The sequence below is a fragment of the Theropithecus gelada genome, chromosome 2, assembly GCF_003255815.1.
Source record: "Theropithecus gelada isolate Dixy chromosome 2, Tgel_1.0, whole genome shotgun sequence".
NCBI classification, from domain to species: domain Eukaryota; kingdom Metazoa; phylum Chordata; class Mammalia; order Primates; family Cercopithecidae; genus Theropithecus; species Theropithecus gelada.
The window spans coordinates 150,904,215-150,923,993 of NC_037669.1; the positions used below are offsets into that span (position 1 = coordinate 150,904,215).

At 43.6% G+C, this 19,779-nt stretch overlaps 1 protein-coding gene across 1 annotated transcript in view; it reads right to left on the bottom strand.

Annotated features, from left to right (window-relative positions):
* Positions 1 to 19,779, bottom strand: part of ZBTB38 (zinc finger and BTB domain containing 38) — a 125,008-nt gene that overhangs the window by 72,457 nt on the left and 32,772 nt on the right. The window contains exons 2-3 of the mRNA XM_025375331.1: positions 9,853 to 10,039; positions 8,703 to 8,777 (exon numbers count right to left, since the gene is read on the bottom strand). The gene's annotated coding sequence lies outside the window, so the exon portion shown is untranslated. The remainder of the gene's footprint in view (positions 1 to 8,702; positions 8,778 to 9,852; positions 10,040 to 19,779) is intronic.

Consider the following 19,779-nt stretch of genomic DNA (forward strand, 5'->3'; position numbering starts at 1 on the left):
GTACCTGTATGTCTACAGTTCTATGCAACGCATCACACGTGCAGGCTGGAGTAATGACCATCACCATCAGAACAGAGAATAGTCACCACCACAGTTCCCTGAGCTCCTCCTCTAATAATCACATCCTCCAGCCTAACTCCTGACAATCACTGATCTGTTCTCTATCACTGTGTGTGTTTTTTTTTTTTTTTTTTTTTTTTTTGCTTGTTGAGACAGAGTCTTGCTCTGTCACCCAGGTTGGGGTACAATGGCACCATCATGGCTCACTGAAGCCTCAAACTCCTGTACTCAAGCAATGCTCCCATCTCAGCCTCTCAAGTAGCTGAGACCACTGGTGTACAACACCATATCCAGCTAGTTTTTTAAATTTTTGCAGAGGTGGGGTCTCCCTGTGTTGCCCTGGCTGGTCTCAAACTCCTGGGCACTCCTGCCTCGGCCTCCCAAAGTGCTGGGATTACAAGCATAAGCCACCGGGCCTGGCCTATCACTATAATTTTGTCAGTCCAAGAACGTTCTCTAAATGGAATCATGTAGCATATAACTCTTTGAGATTGGCTTTCAGCATAATGCCCTCGTAATCCATTCGAATTGTATGTAAAGAGCACGTGCATGTTTATTGCTGACTAGTATTTCAAGGTGTGGATGTACCAGCGTGTTACCCACTAACTTGCTGAAAAACATCTGGCTATTTTCCAGTTTTTAGGTATTACAAATAAAGCTGCTATAAATGTTCATGTAAAGTTAATTGCGTGACCATAAGTTTTCATTTCTCTTGTGTAAATACCCATGAGTAGGATTGCTGGATCATGTGGTAAGTGTATGTTTAACTTTTATAAGAAACTGCCAAACTGTTTCCTAGAGTGGCTGTACCATTTTACATTCCTACAGGCAGTGTAGGAGAGATCCAGTGTCCCCACATGTTTGCCAGTATTTGGTAACCTCAGTATTTTTTATTTTAGCCATCTACTAGATGTGTAGGGGCTCCTTTTGATGGGCCACAGTCAAGAAGGCAGTTAAACTCTGTGGCCTTCCAAGCTTAGCTGGGGTGACCTCAGACGTCTCTCATTGCTCCAGTTTTCCTGGTAGCTGTCTACACAGCAGTTTGGGCTGTCTGGCACTTACATGATGGAAAATGGGGTGGTCTCTCTGGATAGGGGGGTGAGTCTTCCGGTTTGCCCAGTTGCTCTTGACTGCAGTGATGGGACATTGCTATCTGGGGATGCTGAGACTCTTTGAGGCAGTGCCTCTTGGACCAGCAGGAAGACTTGAGACCAGTGGCACATGCTCCCATGGGGTGGGGCAGGTGAAATGACAGCTGTGGGGCAGGAACAGAGTTTGCCTGGGTCAGGGTCTTCCTGCAGCTTTGGACAGAGGCTGTGTGAATACTTTTAATTTCTCAGGTTAGATTGTTATTAGCATAGTGTGAGAGGAAGCGGGACATGGAATCAATGTAGAGAGGCAAGGGTGGGACCACCAGTGGCACTTGTCAAATCTTGGGACCCACTGAACAATCTTTGCCCTTGAACTTTGTACTCTGTGACCACCCAAGACTCTCCAGCAGCATGTGGACACATTGTCTGGATGCCATGGAACTCCTATTTTTGTCTCCTGTGGGTGAGATTTGGAAGCACTGCTGTCACCAGCATATGGGCTTTCCTGGCTCAGGGGTCCAGGTCTCATGAGCAATTAGAATGTCATCTGAGTATCAGAAGGTGCCTCATTCAAGAAAGTTGTGCAGGACAAAGTGATGGGTCTTACATAGGGCAAACATTATAGTGAGGACTTGAACTGGCCCAGCCATTCTTGGAAAGTCACCCTTCATCTGATTCGAGGTACCTAGAACTCTTACTCATCATGACCCTGGAGCCATGAGTTTGGACCAGGAGGCCAAGAATCAGGAGAGTAGCAATCCTGAACAGGGACACCCTTGAGATAATGGAGACGTGCATGGGGCAGTGAAGCTTGGGGATCATCTGCAAAATTCCCTGGTGGCTAAGCCCTCAGAGGGTGCTGTGGAGGAGCTCCTGTGGGTTCTGGCTCTTGTGTGTCACCAGGTGCCTTTGCAGGGGATCAACACTGACGGAGGCATGGAGGAACCTAAAGTTGATTTCCAGAACCTGAACATGAACTGGGGATGGTAGGGAGCTGAGCAGTCTGTCCAGGCAGAACTTGAAAGTCAAGTGATGCCATGGTGGGCTCTGGAAGTTGAGGCGGTGGAATGAGAGGAAGCCGGGCAGATACTGTCAGGCAATCAGTGGGTGGGGTTGATGGGTTTCAGCAGGGTTATGCAGTCAGGATGAATAGTCAGACTTCCTTTTAGAAGGTGGTGAGAGTTTAAAGAAATTGGTTTTTTGTTCATTATGGTCTCTGCTATAATTGTTTTTTGCATTGTTTCCTAATTTCCATTTTCAGGTTCCTCCTGCTCCGGCCTGCCTCCTCTCAGGCTGTGCTTCTACTCACCTGCTGTCAGAAGGCAGCCCAGAACACAGCACCTTTCAGATTTAAAAAGGCAGGCACAGCTTGGGGCAGGTACTGTGAGGTCACACAGTGGGACTCCATCCTTGAGGCTAATTCCTCTGCAGCTGCCCTCGAGCTCTTGCTTGTCTTCCTTTCAATTCATCCCTGCCTTGACCTCAAATTTGCCCACACATTTTTGTCTGGCACTTGCCCTGACCCTGCTCCACTGTCTTGGTTTCTGACCCCAGATCCCACCTCCTACTCTGCTTTTGTGGCGCTGATCACATGGATGCTGCCTGCACGGCTGCCCTCTGTTCTCCTGGGTCCAGCTTCTTCAGTGCTACCACCTCAGGGATCAGGGCACACAATGGTCTGGCCCCACTAGGTGACCAAGATGGGTACTTGGGTCCCTCGCTAGGTCTAGGCTGCCCAAGAGTGTCTTGAAGTATGGGCATGCCTATCTGAGGGCAGGTAAAAGCTCCTTGGCTGAGACAGGAGGTTGCCTCAGGGGTCAATCTTCTCACTGGTGCCTTTTGTCTCTTACCCAAAGGTTGGGTGACTCTGGGCCCTTTGTCTAGTTCAATCTTTGCCACTAAATCTCTGAGTGACCACCAGGAAGTAAATGAACCATTATGGGACTCAGTGATTTCATGTGTACAATACGGTTTCTTGCCTAGCTAATAATCTTTTTACTACATCATATCACAGTTAAAGGAAACTCTAAAAATCAGAAGCCAAAAAAAGGCTTTAAGTTAAATTCTGGTATAGATATACTAGCTTAGAGTTTCCTAATCTTTTTTGTCTAATAAATGTTTGCCAACTGACTATTTGTTGAACTGAATGCAGCATGTCAATAGTTCTCAGGCATTAATGCAGAAGAACTGGGAGGGCAGATTAAAATGCATATCCCCAGGCTCCTCCTCAGAGCTTCCAATACCACTGGGGCCTAGCAGCATGCATTTTAATATGAGAAATGAAAAAAGACCAAGGTTTTGAAATAGACACTGGTACCTTTCTAGAGGCCAATTCACCAATATGCATTAGAAACTTTAAAAATAGTAGAACACTAAAGTCTATCAAAATGTCCAACAACAAAAAATTGATACATTAAAATGTATCAGTGCAGTGGAAACACAGCCATTGAAAATCATGTTTTCAAAGACCATTTAGTGATTTGGTAAAACGTTTACAACATAATGTTAAATGGGGGCAAAACACCACATAAAATACCATCTCAACAATTTTTAACATTTTGATGTATTTTTTCCAATTTTTTCTTGTATATATTCTTCTCTCCTTTTAAAAAGGAGAGAATGGGGTGGGGTTGGGGTGAGGGGTTATACCAATGCTCTTTTGGACAAAGATGAGGGCTCCACTCTCTCCACTCTGGCTTGGGGGGCACTACCCAAGGTCAATGTCTCCGTGGAGTAATTTCCAAGCCTCCTTGTCCCAATACACTAAGAGCCCCATAGAATGCCAGGAATCATCTTCTTTCGGCAGAGAGATGACTCATCCATCTTTCCTCAAAGATTTCAGTGAACCCCAGGTTAAATGTCCCTGTGAATAAGATCAGAAGCCTCTCAGTGGGGATGACCTAGAATCAAATATGCTTTGGCTAGTTAGAAGTTGTGCTAAGGCTCCCAGATGAAAGTCAATTTAGAAAGACAAAAAAAATTTAAAATAACAAACATAACAATATCAAAAGTCAAAGCACCAATACTGACCATAATTATGATGATTGTTTTTTATCAACACTTTTTTTTTTTTTGCTCTGTTGCCTAGGCTGGAGTACAGTGGCCCAATCTTGGCTCACCACAACCTCCGCCTCCTGGGTTCAAGCAATTCTCATACCTCAGTCTCCCAAGAAGCTGGGATTACAGGCATGTGTCACCAAGCCTGGCTAATTTTTGTATTTTTAGTAGAGACAGGGCTTCGTGATGTTGGCTGGTCTGGTCTTGAACTCCTGGCCTCAAGCAATCTGCCCACCTCGGCCTCCCAAAGTGCTGGGATGACAGGGTGAGCCACCGCGCCCGGCCTTTATCAACACTTTACCTTGATGTGCACTTTTCTAAGCTGCCCAAATCATTTTGCATATATCACCTACTTATTCTGACAGAGTCTCAGCATTACATTTTCTAACGATACTATTTTGGAGGTAGGAGGGAGTTTGAAAGTTCTGATGAAAACCAGAAACTTCTTGAGTTAAAAACAAAACCCTGAAGTGTGGTATTTTCCAACTTGGTTCTTGACAAGAAATTAGGGGATTTCAGTGTGAGAAATTATAAAGCCCTATTACTATGAATTCTTAGTTTTGGTGAATATGATGTGGTATTTCTGCCAAACTCTCTAAGGAGAGTGACAGAACATTCATGATGCTGACCCATGGGGAGAAAGGAGCTTGCACATCTGTGCTATGACAATTCTAAAACCTCAGGGATTAAAATACCCAACTAGTGTAAGAGCTGCCTGTGTGAGACTGTGTGCTCAGTCCACATCTGCTCATCATGGCTCAGCAAGGCCAGGCTCAGATCTTTAGATAACTTAAGCTCTGAAAAGACTACAGTGCCTCAAATTTGAGTTATTACTCCTATGTGAAATTAAAATAGAAAAAAATAACAAAATGCAAAATTAAGGTTAAGAAAGCTCAACAACGTCTAACTTTTCCCAGACTGTCTACTTTGATGCTTTTTTTGAAATGTCAAATATCAAAATATTTACAAAATGTGTGTTTGTACACAATCCTGCTTTGCTGGTGTTGTCTGTGAGGTCACTCAGCATCCAGTGGTCACAGGGATCTATGGCTTTCTTTCAAACACCAAGTGTTGAACAGTAATGAAATTCTGGTACCTGATGTGGTGGTCTCACGCCCCTTCCTGTAGTAATATGCAGCTAGAAATTAGAAATCAGGAGGCTGGCCCCTCCCCCAACCCTAACACCATTCATATGTCAACTCCTGCTTACTTAGTGCTTTGAGGAGTCATAACAGATGGTAGTTGAAATTAGCAAGCTGTGATTAGCCATTCTCCCACATGAATGGACCCTGACGTTGACTGAGACCTTTGGCTCTGCCCTTCTTGAAAGACTCTGTTAGGCTAGGACTTCCAGCAACACATCATCCCCATTTGGCTCCAGCTTTTGAAATCTGGCACATATTCTTTTTTTTTTTTTGAGACGGAGTCTTGCTTTGTCACCCAGGCTGGAGTGCCGTGGCGCGATCTCGGCTCACTGCAAGCTCCGCCTCCCGGGTTCACGCCATTCTCCTGCCTCAGCCTCCCAGTAGCTGGGACTACAGGCGCCCGCCACCACGCCCGGCTAATTTTTTTTTTGTATTTTTAGTAGAGACGGGGTGTCACCGTGTTAGCCAAGATGGTCTCGATCTCCTGACCTCGTTATCCGCCCGCCTCGGCCTCCCGAAGTGCTGGGATTACAGGCGTGAGCCACCGCGCCCAGCCAAAATCTGGCACATATTCTTAATTTACTCCTTCAACTGCGCCCTTCTAGCCGGCACTGTATTCCTCATTCACCTGGTCTTTTTTTTCTGAGATGGAGTTTCTCTCATGCTGCCCAGGCTGGAGTGCAATGGTGAGATCTCAGCTCACTGCAACTTCTGCCTCCTGGGTTCAGGCAATTCTCCTGCCTCAGCCTCCCAAGTAGCTGGGATTACAGGCGTGCGCCACAGTGCCTGGCTAATTTTCTGTTTTTTTTGTTTTTTTTGTTTTTTTTTTTAGTAGAGATGGGGTTTCACCGTGTTGGTCAGGCTGGTCTCAAACTCCTGATCTCAAGTGATCCACTCGCCTATGCCTCCAAAAATGCTGGGATTATAGGCGCGAGCCACCGCGCCCAGCCCAACCTGGTCTTATCATTAGCTTACACCACAGCCAGCAACCCTATCAATAGATACTTTCAGTTCCTAACAACTTGGAAAGACAGACTTTCAGAGGCTGAAGTATTTTTGCAGCAACTCATCTTGTTATTCTATTCCACTCCTCCTCAGCTCCATCCTGATGTGAGGGGACTGGGCAGAGGTTAGGCAGCCGTAACAGGAGAGTAGGCCAGGCATCAGCCTCTGTCAGATACCTGAGAAGCTGTGGCAAATTGGCCAGTAACAGGCATCCCCACACAATAGACAATATGTGCTCTTCAGGGTGTGGATGTGGGTGCCAGAAAGGTCAAGTCCAGGGGCAAAAGTCAATCAGAAACCAGAATGTTTAGTCAGATATTGACAAAACTAGAGAACTAGGTACCAGGCACCTCAGACTTGAGTTCATTTTTATCTCACACCTTTAAGTTTGGGGCGTCACAAGGCACCCATCATATGGTTTCTATTCACCAATGAGGGGAATACTTCGCCAACATCAACAATGGTTAGAAGGTTACATAAAATGTTAAACTTATTAAAAGTTCTCCAAATAGAGCTTACAACTTTACCACTTGTTATTTCAGTAAATGTTTTGAAACTTTTCCTGAAAATGAAAAGCTAGACATATATATCACATCCTTTGGGGCAGCATTAATAGCCCCAGCCTGAGACTTTTTAGTCTACTTTTAAATGTTTCTCGGCTGGGCCCGGTGGCTCACACCTGTTATCCTAGCACTTTGGGAGGCCAAGGTGGGTGGATTGCTTGAGCCCAGGAGTTCAAGACCAGCCTGGGCAACATGGTGAAACCTTGTTTCTACAAAAAATACAAAAATTAGCCAGGCATGGTGACGCATTCCTGTAGTCTCAGCTACTTGGGAGGATCGCTTGAACCTGAGAAGTTGAGGCTGCAGTGAGCCATGATTGCGCCACTGCACTCCAGCCTGGGTGACAGAGTGAAACCCTGTCTCAAAGAAAAAAAAAGTTTCTTGGCTGGGCACGGTGGCTCATGTCTGTAATCTCGGCACTTTGGGAGACCAAGGCCGGCAGATCACGAGGTCAAGAGATTGAGACCATCCTGGCCAACATGGTGAAACCCCAACTCTACTATAAAATACAAAAATTAGCTGGGTGTGGTGGTGCACGCCTGTAGTCCCAGCTACTTGGGTGGCTGAGGCAGTAAAGTCACTTGAACCTGGGAGGCAGAGGTTGCAGTGAACTGAGATCGTGCTGATGTACTCCAGCCTGGCAATAGAGTGAGACTCTGTCTAAAAAAAAAAAAGAAAAGAAAAGAAAAGAAAAAAACAGTTTCTCTAATAATTTGGTTTAAAGGTCTCACCTTAGGGAATTTTTCCCCAATCAAGTATCTCAAGACCTGGAGCAGATTAGGTAGGATACATTTCCAAAGCCTCCAGAAGCAGAGAAAACTACAGGCTAAGGAAGTCAAGAGCTTTCCTACAGACTACTGGGGCTCCTAGTTGGGGAAGCAGAATTCTGCCACAATTCCAACTAATATGACTAGATCCAGGAAGGAGACAAAGCCGGTATAGTCCTAGACCAAGAGGATACTGAGGGGAAAAATAAGGAGAAGGAAATAAGGAAAATGTCCTTCGTGGTTCACTGGCCATGGGCAACATGATGGTGCTCACTCAGGGTCATAATGGACAGAGGTGTTGAGAAATCTCATCCATTGCATCTTGCTCTCATGGCCAGATGTTACCTAAGAGTGTCAGTCAGGAAAATCTAAATGTGGATAATTTTTTTACTTATCCCACTGTTTCTATGCAACTTTATCCTTGAGAGTCTCCAAGTTTCTTTTATGTGCTGTGCCAGAGAGAACTACTTCTTCTTCAGAAACCCTCCAGAGCTGTCACTGCTAAGTGGCTGCCCCATCAGGGACTACATTTCCCAGACTCCTCTGTGGTTAGTTGTGGTCATGTGATGGAGTTTTAGCCAATGGAATGTGAGTAGAAGTAACACGCACCACTTCTAGGCAGGGCCCATAAAAAACTCCCATGTGCACCTTTTCATGCTTTTTTCTTACTTCACTGAGGAGTGGAGACACCCCCAGGCGACCTTGAAAACCACATGCTGCAGAAGGCAAAGCCCCTTTCTACCTGTCTCTCTGAATGAATGCATGAAAAACAGTTGCCCCACTGACCTGTACTGTTACATAAGCAAGAAATAAACTATTGTGTTTGAGCCACTATAGATTTGGGGTTCTATTATAACAATTAGCCTATCCTAATATTGTTTTTGATACAGCTGTTATCATTGTGTACAGAAATCTCTGTGCCCTTTCCCCCTTTCTTTAAATCTTACCGTCAACTGAAAAAGGAGAATTGGGAGACTTAAATTTAAGTAGCTGTTGGGGACAAATGACACTTACCAAATTAGTGGTCACAACATTCAGATCTCAGAGCCACAAGAACAGGAGTACAGCAGAGCCTCACTTCAAGACCACCTAATATATTAAAGTAAAACAAAAAGTAAAACATAAGGCCTATAAAACAGATATTTTAGTGTGTGATAGTTAATTTCCAAAGGGAGTTGTCCGTTTACAAAGGAATATGCCACTGTTTTCCAGTAAATGACAAGCTTCCTTACTGCCTTTAAAATGAGACTTACGCCTCCCCGCTCCCAATAATTTTAACATAGAATTTCTGAAGAACACATCTCCTCCGATACGTCAGCTGTACGAAGACTAGGTGCTGACTCAGGGGATGACTTTAGAAGCCAGGAAAATCAGGGTATGATTTCTATGCCTGTGTGCCATTCTCATGTACATGTCAAAACTTTTCTCTTGGGAACTTAACTTTCTTGGGTAGGAACTTCCAGAGGCTGTGAAATTACAGGCTTTGTGAAGAACTATGAGTTTGTAGTCAAAGTTAAAACAGACACATTGTGTCTTTGTGTTTAATGTCATCTGAGATACGATGGCACAAGTAGGAATGAAAATAAGTCCTCTGTAAACAGGGCAATAAGATAATGTAGGTTCATACACAGAACAATCAGAAACGTGCGCAGTAAAGGCAGCACAGTTGTGTGCATCTTTTTACCAGGGCTGTCATCTTTTACCAGGTTAAGTGTGAAAATACCGTTTGATGGCACAGGACACGTATTTGCCTAGAACAGGGTTTATTTTTATGTCTGATCGCTCAGTATAAGATCTAGGAAGCAAACAATCCAGAACTCTGAACAAACATTCTGACCGTCTGAAACAGAGTACTCAGGTGAGGGGAGGAAGAGGAGGCAAAACAAGAGGGTTGACAGGGAAAGGCATCAGTTGGGCCATTCTCCCCTGGGTTTCCGTCTTAGTATTGTTCTTTTTTTTTTTTTTTTTTTGCATTCTTTTCTGATCCTGTGGAGAAGAGAGATATCAGATCCCTTTGGGGCCGTATTTAGAGGGTCTCCCAAATGCAGTCCCTACTCCCAACTCTGGGCTGGGGCTTGGCAAGCTGTAGGCGTCAGGGAACAAGATGGCGCCCTACGGTGAAGGGCGCTGAGTGAGGGGGTGCCAAAAGTGGGCCTTCACTTACTCGGAGGCGCTGGCTCCTCTGAAGCCCAGACGCTGCCAACTCCCTGGGCCCAGGAGTCACAACCGCTTTCGTGCCCTGGGTTCTTCACTTCTTGTGGCGATCAGCTCCACATATTTTTCTGATGATGTCACCCATTCTGACTTCCTACATTTTGAAAGTTGATCTACAAGTAAAATCTTTCGTGAGGCTTAAAAAAAAAGAAGAAAAGAAATAAAAGGTGTGCTGTAGAGAGATGGAGAGGAGGAGAAAGGCCGTTGCCTCTTTATTTTGAGATTTGCTGCAGCTGCGAGTGCCACTCCCCAGCTAGTTTCCTGGCTTCAGAGGGAGGCCAGTGGCCGGGCGTGGGTGACGTCAGGGCCAGGCCTGAGTCATCGCCAGCAGCCCGGCCGGGCTGCCCTGCCACTCGGAAGGGGACAAAAGGAACCTTTGATGTCCAGAGGCCCTCCTCTCAGCACACTCGCCGGCACAGACCAGCAGGCCAGGAGAACATTCCTGCCGTCTCCCCACCCCCAGCCGCCCTTCCTACTTCCGGAACAGCCCCAGACAGATTCAACAAGGCCTCCCCAAAGGACATCACCCTCCTGCATGGCAGAGGCATGGCCGTGCTCTGTCAGAGAAGCAGGGAAGAAGAAGAGGCTGTTTCCCTGGGGACCTCTCACTGCCCCTCTGCCATCCCCCTTCTGTGTGGTGCCCACCTACTCAAGGAGTTGCAGTGATATTGAAAGAGATGCGGAAAGGTGGAAGGCACTTTTGTCACCATCCCCGGGCAGCTGCTGGTGGTCAGTGTCTATTCTCCTCTGCCTCTGTACTGTGGCCCTGGGCTTAGCTCCCTGCCCTAGGTGCCAACATGAACTAGCTCTTCTTGGATTTAAGACATGACTGCTCTTTAAAGGGGATATTTATATCTCAGTGCCTGGCCTGAGGCTTGGTAAATATATGATGAATTAAGGAATGATAATTGCAAAATAAAATAGTAGAGGACACATATTAAATACTTAGAGTGAACATTCAAGCCTCTGTGCTTTATGAAGATTATTTCATTTATTGGTTATCACAACAAAAAAGCTGTGAGGTACGAACTATTAATAGTCTTAATGCTATAGAGGAGGAAATGGATGCTCAGAGAGGTTAAGACACTTTTCTGAAGCCTCACAGCTAGTTAGTTCGTGGCAGAGTCTGGATCATCTAATCTCACATCCTGTTTTCTTAATCACGGTGCTGAGTGGCTGGAGCGAATGAAGGAATATTGACCAAGGGCACCCTGACCAGGAGAAAGGAGACAAGGATAAAGATGGGACTTGAAACCAAATCCTACAAGGAAACAGTGAAACAATTAGGAATGTTCTGGCAACATGGGCCTCAGGCCTTCTTACTGCGTCAACACCAGGTCTGAGGTTTGGCAACTGGGCGGGTTACTCAGCGTGGCCAGGAGGGCGAGTCAGTCATCAAGTTCAAGCGGGGATGAGAAACTAGGGAGGTCGGATGGACGCAGGCCTGTGGCATGTGGTAGATGCAAAATCCGAGAGCCACGGGGGACAGAGTACCTCGGCGGGAGCCAGAGTCCACGCTTGTCTTTTTGTTGCCTTCTGGCCTCATGGATATGGGTGGGAAGGTCAGTGAAATTAAAGGGATACATCTGGGGTAGACAAGAAGGCTACAGGAAGAAGGACATGACGGCACTCTCAAAGACTCTGGACTCAGAAAAAGAGTTGGAACTGTGGTGTGGTTTTAGAGTGCAGGAGCAACGGGAAGGGACAGGGAACAGATCTGGACCTGACAATGGTAGTTACTTTCTACTCTTAGCGCCCTCCTACCAGGAATCGGCTGCCTTTCTGGGCCTGAGGGAGAGTCCTGGCAATGACTGTGGGCAAGCAAAGGCGAGGAGGGGTGGCAAGAAGAGAACATCTGCTTTTGGGGTATCTGGGCCCAGTGTAAGAATGACCTACGAGGTAGCCTCTCCCCGTGTGGTTTATGATTCTGTGGTTTGTACTTTTCCATGATTCTTTTAGAGTAAATGTCTCATTCCAAGAGGAAGACAAAACCAGGAATTTCCAGCCCCTTGTGGAGGCCTCCTCGATAACACACCCACAGCTTTCCTTCCCACTGTGGGTGGGGTGTCAGGTCACAGAGACCACTGTCCCTGGCTCAGGCAATCTGTGCCTCTGATGCCTGGGACATTGTGTAGTTCTACCTTGTTCCTGGGAGCTCTGCCAGTTGCCACTCTGAGGAATTGCACTTGTTCCTTGTAGTTTGAATCCCTAGGCAGGTGGAATTTATAGAGGTGAATTTCACAAGAGAGAAAGCCACATGCTTTTAATCAAGGGAGCAGCAGCAACTGATCAGGTTCACTGTCAGTGTCTGCACACAGCCTGATCTTGGGCTGAGGAAATCACTTTAAGTTCCAGGCATTTTTGGCAGAAGACTTGTTTATTCTTTTCTTCCTTCTCTGCAGAAAATGCCTCTGGGCACCTCCCTGCTCTGTTTCCCCAAAGACTCAGTGGCCTTGCTTGCTTCATACACACAGGTATTTATTTCTCTAATAAGATGAACAAAGGCTGATCATTTCTTCACCCTGCATCCTATCAGGATAATGTGAACAGAAAAATAAAGAAAAGAAGCAGAAATGATCAGTAAGCTTAAGTGAGACACAGATTCTTGGGTTATATGCTCTGGGGTTGATACTAACAGTGAACATAAAATCAGAGAACTGGGACAAATATCCATTTGAAGATACAGAGAAGTAAGTACAATATCACTTCCCTAGCTTCTACCTGAAGTGGAGCAGCCTCCTCCTTTGCTACAACAAATGCAGTTAAATGCTGGTAATTAAAACCAAACCTTTATTAATGCAAGGAATTCCTTGGAAGACTTGTCTATACTTGTTGCCTTAGATTTCTCTCATTTCATTCCCTCTCTTTAAAAAAAATTATTAAGGTATAATTTACATACCATAAAGTTCACCTACTTAAAGTGTACAATTCAATGGGTTTTAGTGTATTTACAGAATTATGTAATTTGTAATCTATGCTTTTAACGTTTTTTGTCACCCCCCAAAAAAACACCGTGCCTATTAGGTATCATTCTTCATTTGTCCCCACCTACCAGCCCTAGACGACCACTCATCTAGTTTCTGTCTCTATAGATTTTCCTCTTCTGGATATTTTCTACAAATGGAATCATACAATATATGGTTCAAATATCTGTCCTCTCCAAAACTCATGTTGAAATTTAATCTCCAATATGGCAGTATTGAGAGGTGGGGTCTTTCAGAGGTGGTTAATCCACTCATGGATTAATGATTAATTGATTAATGGATTAATGGGTTATCACAAGAGAGAGACTTGTGGCTTTATAAGAAGAGGAAGAGGGACCTGAGCTAGCACTTTCAGCCCCCTCACCATGTAATGTCCTGTGTCACCTTGGGACTTGCCAGAGAGTCCCCACCAGTAAGCAGGTCCTCACCAGATGTGATCCCTAGACTTTGGACTTCTCAGCCTTCATAACTGTAAGAAGTGAATTTCTTTTCTTTATGAATTACCCAGTTTCAAGTGTTCTGTTTAAGCAACAGCAAATGAACTAAGGCATAGAATAGTTTAGTACTTCATTCCTTTTTATGCCCAAATAATATTCCACTGTGTGAGTATACAACATTTTGTTTATCCAAATCTCAGTTGATGAACACTTGAGTTGTTTTCACTTTCTGGCTGTTATGAATAATGTTGCTGTGAACATTCATGTGCAAGTTTTTTTTTTGTGGACATGCATTCATGTCTCTTGGGTAGACACAAAAGAGTGGGATTGCTGGGTGATATCATACTATGTTTAACATTTTGAGAAACTGTCAAACTGTTTTCCAAAGTGCTGCATCATTTTACATTCTCACCAGCAATTTATGAGGGTTCTGATTTCCCCACATCCTCACCAACGCTGTTATTGTCTGTCTTTTTTATTATAGCCATCCTAGTGGGTACAATGTGATATCTCATTGTGGTTTTGAATTGCATTTAACAAATGACTAATGATGTTGAGTGTGTTTTCAGGAGCTTATTGGTCACTTGTATATCTTCTTTGGAGAACTGTCTATTCAAATCCTTTATCTTTCAAATTGGGCTTTTTTTTTTTTTTTTTTTTTTTGATGGAGTTTCCCTCTTATTGCCTAGGCTGGAGTGCAATGGCACCATCTCAGCTCATTACAACCTCCACCTCCCGGGTTCAAGCAATTCTCCTGCCTCAGCCTCCCAAGTGCTGGGATTACAGGCATGCGCCACCATGCCTGGCTAATTTTGTATTTTTAGTAGAGACAGAGTTTCTCTATGTTGGTCAGGCTGGTCTTGAACTCCTGACCTCAGGTGATCTGCCTGCCTCGGCCTCCTAAAGTGCTGGGATTACAGGTGTGAGCCATCCGGACTAAATTTTTTTTTTTTTAATTTTTCAGTTTTAGGGATTCTTTATATATCCCAGACACAAGTCCCTTATCAGATATATTTTATAATATTATCTCCCTGTCCATGATTGTCATTTCATTTCTGGTTGGTGTTATTTGAAGCATAAAAGTTTTGAATTTTGATGAAGTCCAACTGGTGTCAAACTCCCAACCTCAGGTGATCCGCCTGCCTTGGCCTCCCAAGGTGCTGGGATTACAGGCGTGAGCCACCGTGCTCAGCCTATTTTTTAATTTTTTTAATTTTTGAGTTTTAGGGATTCTTTATATATCCCAGACATAAGTCCCTTATCAGATATATATTTTACAATATTATCCCCCTGTCTATGGTTGTCATTTCATTTCCGGTTGGTGTTATCTGAAGCATAAAAGTTTTTAATTTTGATGAAGTCCAACTTATCAATCTTCTCTCTCATCACTTGTACTTTTGGCATCATATTTAAGAAAACATTATCTAACCCAAGGTCATGGAGATTTACACCTGAGTTTTCTTCTAAGAGTTTTATAGTTTTAGTTCTTTTTTTTGAGACGGAGTCTCGCTCTGTCTCCCAGGCTGGAGTGCAGTGGCCAGATCTCAGCTCACTGCAAGCTCCGCCTCCCGGGTTTACACCATTCTCCTGCCTCAGCCTCCCGAGTAGCTGGGACTACAGGCGCCTGCCACCTCGCCTGGCTAATTTTTTGTATTTTTTTTAGTAGATACGGGGTTTCACCGTGTTAGCCAGGATGGTCTTGATCTCCTGACCTCGTGATCCACCCATCTCGGCCTCCCAAAGTGCTGGGATTATAGGCTTGAGCCACCGCGCCCGGCCTAGTTTTAGAATTTTGCTTATGGTGTGAGGTAGGGATCCACATTCATTCTTTTCATGTGGCTATCTGGTTGTCCCATAACTATTTGTTGAAAAGATTATTTTTACAACAATTCTGTACATATAAAACTATTCTAAAATAAAGAGTTTATTTTAAAAAAAAGTTTATTCTTTCCTCTATTGAATTGTCTTGGCCCCTTTGTCAAAAATCAACTGACCATAAATATTAATATTTATTCCTGGAGTCTTAATTCTATTCCATTGATTTAGATATCTATTGTTATGTCAGTACCACACTGTTTTGATTACTATAGCTTTATATTATGTTTGGAAATTAGGAAGTGTGAATCTACCAACTTTGTTCTTTTTCAAGATTGTTTGGCTATTCTGAATCCCTTGAATTGCCATATGATTTTTAGGATCAGCTTCTCAATTTCTGCAAAAAATCCAGCTGGGGTTTTGATAGATGTTAAATTGTACCTGCAGATCAGTTTTGGGAGTAATCCCATATTAGCAATATTAAGTCATCTGATTCATAAACTTAGGAAGCCTTCTCATTTATTTAGATCTTTGATTTATTTCAGCAATGTTTTGTTGTTTTCAGTGTACAAGTCTTGCAATTATTTTGTTAAATTTATTCTCAAGTATTTTATTAACTGGTATTGTTTATACTGGGAATCATCTATGCTCATGGACTTAAGAGTTTGTGCTTTCATGATCAAAAGTCTTAAGTCCCAGTCCTGGTTTCACTATTTATTACCTGCATGTAATGTAAGGTTACTTCGACTGTATCAAGTTCTTTTTCTTCATGTGAGAAAAAGGAAATACTAATACCACCTTATGGGTTTGTTATGCAGATTAAATAAGATAATGCATATGTAACCCTATTCAGACCATGACCCACAGGGTGCAGTCTTGGGGAGGGGGCAGGGTTGCAGTCCAAGAAACCCAGTCTAGTTGCCAAAAGTAACTTCTAATTAACTCATATTAATATTTGCATTTCTCAAATATCACAAAGAGCCCCTTCAATTCCCCTTAGCATCCTTTCCCCCTCCTATCCAAGCCCCTTACACTCCATAGCTTCTGCCTCCCTTTCTTTCTCCCAAACTCCGTAAAAGCTTTCTCTCCAGTCCTAATCAGCATTCCTCTGGTCCTTCTGCTTCTGTCCAGTTCTTCTTCTGATGGGGCAGAAAAAGAAATTGGACAGACAAATCCAGAAATCTTGTTAGTGGGCAGGAAGAGAAGAAAATCAGGGAACACTTAAACTTAATGTATGTCCTATCACTCATGTAAAGTGCTTAGTGCAATGTCTGATATATAATAATGGCTCAATAGATGTTGGATTAAAAATGTTTTTTTTTGTGCTGGTTATTTTATGCCATCCATATTTTATGTTAATGATGTGGGGTTTAGATCATAACCTCTGAGAATCCAGCCTAGAGATCGCTACCCAATGGCCCATCATCACTCATTCGGGTGAATTTTGGGAATTCGAATTTGGAATTATTGTTCTATTTTCTTCCTCCTGAATCATGCCTCAGAGAATGAGCCCTTGGCAAACTGTAAAAAGTTCATCTTTAGGGCTCCTTGAGTATTGTTTGGAGGCCACATCTGTTTCCTCCCTAGACCAGCCCCAGGACCCTATACTCTTTCCCCTCCACAAAACCTTCTAGTATAATACCTTCAAGCGTAGGTCAGGACTCATTATTTAGTGGGTCAGCATTGGTTTCAAGTGATAGAATAAAATAAAACAATAGAAAAGATCCAAGTACATTATAACAAACACTTTCAATTTTATAATATGTATGTGAGCTGGGTCTCTCTGTGAAACATATTTTCTATCGTGGTTCAGGGTTTTTAAAAAATGTTTAAAAACCAGTGTCGATATAGATCCCTCACTTTCACTAAGGTGTTTAAACAACTCATGAGAGATAAACTCCTCTTAGTGATGTGTCCACTTATATAGGGTTGGAGACCTTAAGTTCTAGGGATGAAGCTCCATCAGTAGTGAAGTATTTGGGGGCACTGAGGCTCTTTCATGTAATATACAACACTTGGAGAAGGAGTAACTTCTGTTTGCTGTGTGCAAACACAGCAAAACTTCTGTTCCTGCTCCCTCATGCCACCCCGTAGCCATCCCCTTCTCTCATTCCCACAATATCTACACATCTACACCTTGAACTTGTGTGGTTTTCTATTTTTCAAAACTCTTTCACGTACTCCATCTCATTTGGTTTTCACAACTATTCTATGAAGTTGATGGGTCAGATGCAAGTCCTTGCTTGGCCACTTAACATACTGTGTGACCTTAACTTCTCAGCCTCAGCGTCTTCAGTTCCGTTATTTATATAAAACCAGAGAAGTCAAGAAATTTGGCCAACATCACACAGCCCAGAAGTGGCAGGACCAGGAAGAGAACTAGATTTTCCACCTCCCAGCCTGGTTGTCCTGCAGGCTCCGCTTATGGAAATGCATATCTTTTTTTAGAGGCATGATTCATCTGACTACCTTACAAAGAATGTTTAAAAAGCAGAGAACATTTTGCTCTCCCCTCCCCGCCATATCTAAAAACACTGACTTTTATGGCACCAGGCACAAGACAAACAACTCTTCATGCTTCATGGTGAGGGGTTATCACACTCAACATCAAAGACTTTTTAAGGCTGGGGCGTCAGAACAGAAACAGAAACAAAGTCAAGAGGAGAGGAAAACAAAGTTCCCAGAGTGCTCTGTTTTTGTCCTTTGTGTAGCAGTGTCCCCTCTAGTGGTTCTGGAGGAAAATAACTTCTGGAAAACACATTTACAGATTTGACATTGATGGAGTCAGAGAATTTGGTGCTTCAGGGGAGCTTAAAGCACTCGGTTCTGTGCTTCCTTTTATTGATGAGAAATTGAGGACAAGAACAGTGATTCTCAACCAGGGGTGCGTTTGCCCCCTGGAAAACGTTTGGCAACATCTGGAGACATTTTTTATTGTCATTTTGGGGGGTAATACTGTCAACAGTGGGTAGAAGCCAGGGATGCTGCCAAACATCCTACAATACACAGGACAGCCCCCCACCCCAACACAACTATCTGGTCCAGTAAGTCAATAGTACTGAGGTGAAGAAATTCCTAGACTAGAAAAATAATGGGACCTGCCCAGGGACTTACAGCTTATTCACAGCTTTTGACAGCTCAGACTAAGCATTCTCTTTTTGTTCCTTAATTTTTTAAAATTAGAATTGTTAACAATTCAAAAATAATACATGCTCATGAGTAATATAATAAAATATAATTAAAAGATTTTCCATCCCCTCATGCCTCCCCAGAAGCAATGTTAACATCCTTGGTGGTTGATTAGGCTGAACTGTATTAGAAATGACAATTGCAGACCCTTTTTGATGTAAAAAATGGCAATTTCTGATGGTGAAGCTTAAGACATTCATCCCTCTCTTCAGGCACACACCGAAACAAGCATCGAGGCACACAGGGGATTCTTTTGACTTTGCTTGTCATACAGGAGTTAGAGTCAATAGCACAAATTATAATTTTTCATATTTAATAAACAGAGTACCTCTTCAGATCAAAGATAAGGATCTACTGCATGTTCCCAGAAGCTTAGGATGCTTAGCACTGTGGGGTCCCAGAGCTAAGATGGTCTATGACAGACATTAGAGGACACTGAATCGTGTGGTGCATGTCTTTAATGCCTCTTTGACACTTGGGATCTCACCCTTTTGTAGAGAGCTTGGCTCAGGATTAGAATCTTCTGCAGGCTATGCTGTCTAACTAGAAATTAGTAAGATTCTTTTGTTGTTTTTGTATTTATTATTATGGACATTTTATAGGAAGCACGTTTGGTTTTCTACTGAATATGAGGTTTTAAAACTTCATTTTATGACAAGTTTATAAGGAAAACTGAGACAACTCAAAAAAAATTTGTTGTTTTTGTTTATGAGACAGGGTCTTGCTCTGTTGCCCAGACTGGAGTGCAGTGGTGTGATCATGGCTCACTCCAATCTCAACCTTCTGGGCTCAAGCAATCCTCCCACCTCAGCCCCCTGAGTAGCTGGAACCACAGGCATGCACCACCATGCCTGGCTAATTTTTTAACTTTTTGTAGAGATGAGGTCTTGCTGTGTTGTCCAGGCTGGTCTTGAACTCCTGGGCTCAAGCGATCCTCCTGCACTGGCCTCCCAAAGTGCTGGGATTACAGGCATGAGCCACTGTGCCTGGTCCCGTTATATTTTTATTGATTACTGTTTTTCTTATCTTCACTGTTCCAGTTGACCACATTCTTATCTTCAAAAAATACTGTCCTTTGCTGGACTAAGAATGCTCTGCTATCCCGGATCTTCTTTGTCTCTTGTGGCAAACACTGTTGTTAGCCTACACAATTGCCAACATCTCTCCTTTCCTTCTTGCTGGGCAGAGCTCACCACCCACCATAGGGGTTGACAATGGCAGACAGGCACATGCTCAGCCTACCTCACAACTAAGGCATGGATGTGTGGTATGATTCTGGCCAATGGCACATGAGGGGAAGTTTCTTGGGTAGGGCACTGGGAAAAAGTTTCCTTCCTTAAAATCCAGAGTTTCAGGTTTCTGTAAGCGATTGTATGAAGAGGTGATTCCTTGAAGAGCTGCAGCATCTTCCAACAATGAGGGGGAAGGTCAGAGTGTAAAAATCAGTACCTT